General features: G+C 37.3%; 1 non-coding gene across 1 annotated transcript; it reads right to left on the bottom strand.

Annotated features, from left to right (window-relative positions):
- Positions 1–6,025: 6,025 nt before the first annotated feature.
- On the bottom strand, positions 6,026–6,131 carry LOC121474873. The gene has a single exon (XR_005983564.1). It is a non-coding gene; the product is annotated as a U6 spliceosomal RNA (small nuclear RNA).
- Positions 6,132–6,422: the final 291 nt, after the last annotated feature.

Genomic DNA, 6,422 nt, shown 5'->3' with positions numbered 1-6,422 from the left:
AATATACAATGATGTGTAAGGCAACCAAATTTAGGTAGATGGCATGTTTCATTGTCACTTTATTTACTAAATTTATTTTGCTAACTCAAAATTTAAAAAAAATCACTTTTTGATATTATTTTTGATCAAGCCTATCCAATAAATTTACTAAACTGTGCTTAAAAATCAACCTGAATAATTCTGATAGTTTAAGCAATACACTCACAGTTTCCTGATTTCATTTTGGCAAATATGTGTCTTGATGTATTCTTTTCTTCCTGAGCCAATTTATCTCCATGTACATTTATAACGTTTTATTTTTCTGGGTGTAGCCGACTTTGAGTATTATAGGTGTGGCTGAGAACCTGTCAGAACCAGTGATGTTATATTAAGTAACTAAAACCTGTCATAATTATTTCTTTTTGTTTCATATTGGGTAGAATCAAATTAAGACAAATTCTCAGAGTTGTTTTAATTTTAATATTTTATTTTAATATAGTACATTATTAATATTAAATATATAATACCATAGAAATATAGAATATAGTTATTACATGTGTTAAATATTAACTGTTAATATTAAATACTAATTTGACGTTGATGTTTTTATATTAAATATGTGTGAAGTTAAACATTAAGTAGACTATTGACACTTACAAACACATGTCCCTTGGTATTTTGTGAGAGTCATGTCAGAGACTGCTGGCTGTTCACCAACTATCTCCTAACTTAGTTCTTCATTGGAGATGGAGCTCTGATTTCATTTGGGTTGGCTATGTGCCTCACTGAGAGACCACTATTTCCCAAACCCCTTGAACCAATTGTGACAACCCCTAAATTCTGGCCAGTAAGAAGTGAAATGCTATGTATAATATTTCTGAGTAGATGTCTTAAAGATGTCTTAAAGGAGCTGATTCAGCTGGAAGAATTTTTGTTCTTCTCCCAATTGCTTTTTGTTTCGTTTTGTTTTTTTTTAAGTAAGCTCTACATCCATTGTTGGGCTTGGACTCAACAACCCCAAGATCAAGAGTCCCATGCTCTACGGACTGAGCCATCCAGGTACCCCGGATTCCCCCAATTGTATTTCATGATGTCTAGAACACAGATGTGATGCTCCCCACCCCCACCCCATGCCCAAACAACCTTATGATCTTCAGGTTGGAACCCATCAGCCATTTGTTGAGAATGGAAGAGCATAAAGATAGAAGGAGGTTGAATCCCTGGTAGCTTTGTGGAATCTCCAAGCCTGCCCTGGATTTCCCATGTCTAGACTTGTTCACTCAAGCGAAAAATCGTTGTGTGTTTAAGCAATGAAATTTTAAATTTTCTATTAAATGTAGCTGAATCTTGTCTGATATAGGGAGAAAACAGAGACTGAGTGGAAATAATTAATCACCTAAGTCATGATTTTGGAAAAATCATTTTTCTTTGGGCTAAGATTTTAGAAATGTTTAGTCTTGAAGACATTTCAGAGTTTTTCTTTTTTTTTCTTTCTTTTGTTTTTTTAATTTATTTATTTATTTATTTATTTATTTATTATTTAGAAAGAGAGAACCATGCTCAAAAGCAGGGTGGGGAGAGGGGCAGATGAAGAGGGAGAGAGAGAATCTCAAGAAGACTCAGGGCTGAAGCAGAGCCCCTGCAGACTCAATTTCATCACTCCGAAGATTATGCCCAGACTGCATACAAACACTTAACAAATTGACACTTAACACTTAACAAATTGAGTTACCCAGGGTGCCCCAAGACACATTTTTAAAAAAATTTCTTTAGAATTTTTATTTATTGGAGAGAGGAGAAACAAGCTAGAGAGAGAGTAGAGAGAGAGAGAGAGAGAGAGAGAGAGAGAGAGAGAGAGAGAGAGAGAGAGAGAGAGAGAGAGAGAGAGAGAGAGAGAGAGAGAGAGAGAGAGAGAGAGAGAGAGAGAGAGAGAGAGAGAGAGAGAGAGAGAGAGAGAGAGAGAGAGAGAGAGAGAGAGAGAGAGAGAGAGAGAGAGAGAGAGAGAGAGAGAGAGAGAGAGAGAGAGAGAGAGAGAGAGAGAGAGAGAGAGAGAGAGAGAGAGAGAGAGAGAGAGAGAGAGAGAGAGAGAGAGAGAGAGAGAGAGAGAGAGAGAGAGAGAGAGAGAGAGAGAGAGAGAGAGAGAGAGAGAGAGAGAGAGAGAGAGAGAGAGAGAGAGAGAGAGAGAGAGAGAGAGAGAGAGAGAGAGAGAGAGAGAGAGAGAGAGAGAGAGAGAGAGAGAGAGAGAGAGAGAGAGAGAGAGAGAGAGAGAGAGAGAGAGAGAGAGAGAGAGAGAGAGAGAGAGAGAGAGAGAGAGAGAGAGAGAGAGAGAGAGAGAGAGAGAGAGAGAGAGAGAGAGAGAGAGAGAGAGAGAGAGAGAGAGAGAGAGAGAGAGAGAGAGAGAGAGAGAGAGAGAGAGAGAGAGAGAGAGAGAGAGAGAGAGAGAGAGAGAGAGAGAGAGAGAGAGAGAGAGAGAGAGAGAGAGAGAGAGAGAGAGAGAGAGAGAGAGAGAGAGAGAGAGAGAGAGAGAGAGAGAGAGAGAGAGAGAGAGAGAGAGAGAGAGAGAGAGAGAGAGAGAGAGAGAGAGAGAGAGAGAGAGAGAGAGAGAGAGAGAGAGAGAGAGAGAGAGAGAGAGAGAGAGAGAGAGAGAGAGAGAGAGAGAGAGAGAGAGAGAGAGAGAGAGAGAGAGAGAGAGAGAGAGAGAGAGAGAGAGAGAGAGAGAGAGAGAGAGAGAGAGAGAGAGAGAGAGAGAGAGAGAGAGAGAGAGAGAGAGAGAGAGAGAGAGAGAGAGAGAGAGAGAGAGAGAGAGAGAGAGAGAGAGAAACTACATCCATTGTTGGGCTTGGACTCAACAACCCCAAGATCAAGAGTCCCATGCTCTACGGACTGAGCCATCCAGGTACCCCGGATTCCCCCAATTGTATTTCATGATGTCTAGAACACAGATGTGATGCTCCCCACCCCCACCCCATGCCCAAACAACCTTATGATCTTCAGGTTGGAACCCATCAGCCATTTGTTGAGAATGGAAGAGCATAAAGATAGAAGGAGGTTGAATCCCTGGTAGCTTTGTGGAATCTCCAAGCCTGCCCTGGATTTCCCATGTCTAGACTTGTTCACTCAAGCGAAAAATCGTTGTGTGTTTAAGCAATGAAATTTTAAATTTTCTATTAAATGTAGCTGAATCTTGTCTGATATAGGGAGAAAACAGAGACTGAGTGGAAATAATTAATTCACCTAAGTCATGATTCAATAAACTGGAAAATCATTTTCTTTGGGCTAAGATTTTAGAAATGTTTAGTCTTGAAGACATTTCAGAGTTTTCTTTTTTTTTTCTTTCTTTTTGTTTTATTTATTTATTTATTTATTTATTTATTTATTTATTTATTTAGAAAGAGAGAAACCATGCTCAAAATCAGGGTGGGGAGAGGGGCAGATGAAGAGGGAGAGAGAATCTCAAGAAGACTCAGGGCTGAAAGCAGAGCCCCTGCAGGACTCAATTGCATCACTCGAAGATTATGCCCAGAGCTGCATACAAACACTTAACAAATTGACACTTAACACTTAACAAATTGAGTTACCCAGGTGCCCCAAGACACATTTTTAAAAAAATTTCTTTAGAATTTTTATTTATTGAGAGAGAGAGAAAAAAGCTAGAGAGAGAGCATGGGGGGGGGGGGTTGTAGAAGGAGAAGCAGGGAGCCCGATGATGGGCTAGATCCCAGGACCCTGGAATCATAACCTGAGCTGAAGGCAGACGCTTAACCCAGTGAGCCACCCAGGTGCCCCAAGACACATTTTTAAATGTTGCGTACTACTTCTACCATTGCATCCTCCTAGAAAGTCTGAAAGATTCAATATTTTCTTCCATTCTAATAGCCTAAGACATGTTCTCGTGTTTCAGTTAATTAATATGTAGGTAAATACAATTTATTTTTCCATTAATCCAATGAATTTCTATTATAATCTAAAACTGTTCTTGTGCCAACTCAAATAGACCTCAAAATGAGTAAAGATGTGTTTGACAAACACAGGAAATTACAGAGGTTTCCGCATGTGACAAAGACAATGTTATGGTTTTGCTATATGACAAATGATGATTCCATATGCTAATAGACTCAGTTGGAATTCAGCTTTTTTTACATTAGTGCCTATATAAAAATGTATTTTAAAAATGATCTTAGTGAATTGGTTAGGACTTGCTTTAGAGCAGCACTTGGTAACAGAAATAAAGTGGCTTAGACAATATAAAAGTTTATTTTCACTAATGTAAAACAAGCTCAAAATCTTGGACTTGTATGGATGCTTCTTTTTAAAAATTTTTTACTGTTTTTAAAACATTTGTTTTAGAATTGCCGTGACAGGAAAACTTTACAGATTTGAATCCATTAAGTCTAAACATTTTTCCAGAGGAATAGATACCTGAAACTAAGTAAAAAAACAAGAAAATTAGGGGAAAAAAAAGCATTTGTGAGAGACAATATATTACTGTTAGTAATATACTAATGAATTTCATAAGATGACATGAAAATAATAAATCATTAGTAAAATAGGTAAAGAATATAAACAGATCATTCACAGAAGAAAGGACAATTAAATTTCATTTGAACAAATGAAAATATTCTAAACTCACTGATTTAAAACAATGAAAAATTAAACATGTTTACTACTGTATAACTTTCATTCAAATTAAACAATTTTTTAGTACATATATTCAGGATAAATTATGGAGGAATAGAATATCTCATAAAATACTTGAAATTGTTCAGAAGATTTTTGGTAGGTTACATAAAAATGCTTTGATTAATGGTTACATTTTACAAGTAGGACTTGTTTTCTTATGAGAAAGAAATGTTTTCATCATGTACTCTTTATTCTCTGTATTCTTTTTGTCATGTGAAGTATAAATTTTGGGGTTTGGGACTTTTTTGTTGTTTTGTGGGTTTTTTTTTTCTTCTGTGTGGATGCTTCTTAATGTCCCAGGAACCTTTACTTTTCTGCCCAACCACCTTTTTGTACAAATTGCTTCCCAGTCACAAAATGCATAATGCAGCTCCAGCCATCACATCTGTGTCTATAACAGGAAAATAGACTGTTTTTTAGGGCACATTTCCAGAAGCTCTCTCCAACAACTTCTCATATACTTGGGAGAACTTAGTCACATGTTCATCCCCATCTGAAAGAAAGTAAGAAAAGTGATTTTTCAGCTGAGCAAAATCAGGGCACAGTAACTAAGGAAGATGCTTAATAATGACATGAGGTAATCTGGGGACAAATGTGCAGGAGGAATATTGGTTCTTATTTTTAACCAATGTTACTCTGCCTCAGATCAATATGATTCTTAGCGAAATGTTTATTCCTTATATAATCGTTAAGGGACTGTATAGTGGAGAGATGCACTCTTTCAATTGCCAAGTTTTACAAAATACTGCAGAACAAAAACTTATTTTAAAAAAATCACATAAGTAAAGCTAAAAGTATTTTTTTTTAAGATTTATTTATTTATTCATTCAGAGAGAGAGAGAGGCAGGCAGAGGGGAGAAGCAAGCCCCATGCAGGGAGCCCAACTTGGGACTCTATCCCTAGTCTCCAGAATCACACCCTGGGCTGCAGGCGGCGTTAAACCGCTGCGCCACCCGGGCTGCCCAAGCTAAAAGTTTTTTAGAGATTAAACCTTGATTACATCTGCAGGCCAAGATATAGCTAGCAAATGTTTTGAAAATAATTATAAATACATTACTATATTCCAATGTATTCCAAATACATTACTGTATTCCAATAAATACATTACTATATTCCAATCAATTCCATTCTTACCCAAAATGTAAATTTGTGACTTCTTTTAAAAAAAACTGGCAATTCTGGTGACACTGAGTCTATATTCCAATTGGCTGGAAGGGAAAGTGGCATTCCTGGTGCCCTCTGCCAACGCCAGTGCCCTCTGAAACTTGCCATTCATGATAGGAAGGCTTTGCCTACCATTTATTAGGACACTTAGACTTTTCTTTCTTCTCCCTCTCTCCCACCCTCCCTCTCTCTTTCTTTCTTTTAAAATATGGAACGCTTCATGAATTTGCCTGTCATCCCTCTGCAGGGCCATGTTAATCTTCTCTGCATCGTTCCAATTTTAGTACATGTGCTGCTGAAGCAAGCACTGTACTATTATTTTCTGAAGGTATATTTAAGAAGAGAAAAGAAACAAGATTTTTTTGGACTTCTATCTTTTTCAAAATAATTTCAAAATAATTAAAAAGGGCTGCTTTGTTTCAACCAACATGACTGACTTATTTTAATTTCTTTCCTGACCCCTGCAGGCATTGAAGTTTGTAGCTACTTGCACTATATGAGTTTCAATACAAAATGAATTGTGTTGCCGTCTGACATACTAGATCATTTACTTCTTCCCTGTGTTCATTGTTTATTGTTTTCTCTCCTCTCCCTGCATT

This window comes from Vulpes lagopus, chromosome 1, assembly GCF_018345385.1.
Source record: "Vulpes lagopus strain Blue_001 chromosome 1, ASM1834538v1, whole genome shotgun sequence".
NCBI classification, from domain to species: domain Eukaryota; kingdom Metazoa; phylum Chordata; class Mammalia; order Carnivora; family Canidae; genus Vulpes; species Vulpes lagopus.
Note: the sequence above shows the minus strand (reverse complement) of the source record. Positions and strands in the feature narration are given on the sequence as shown.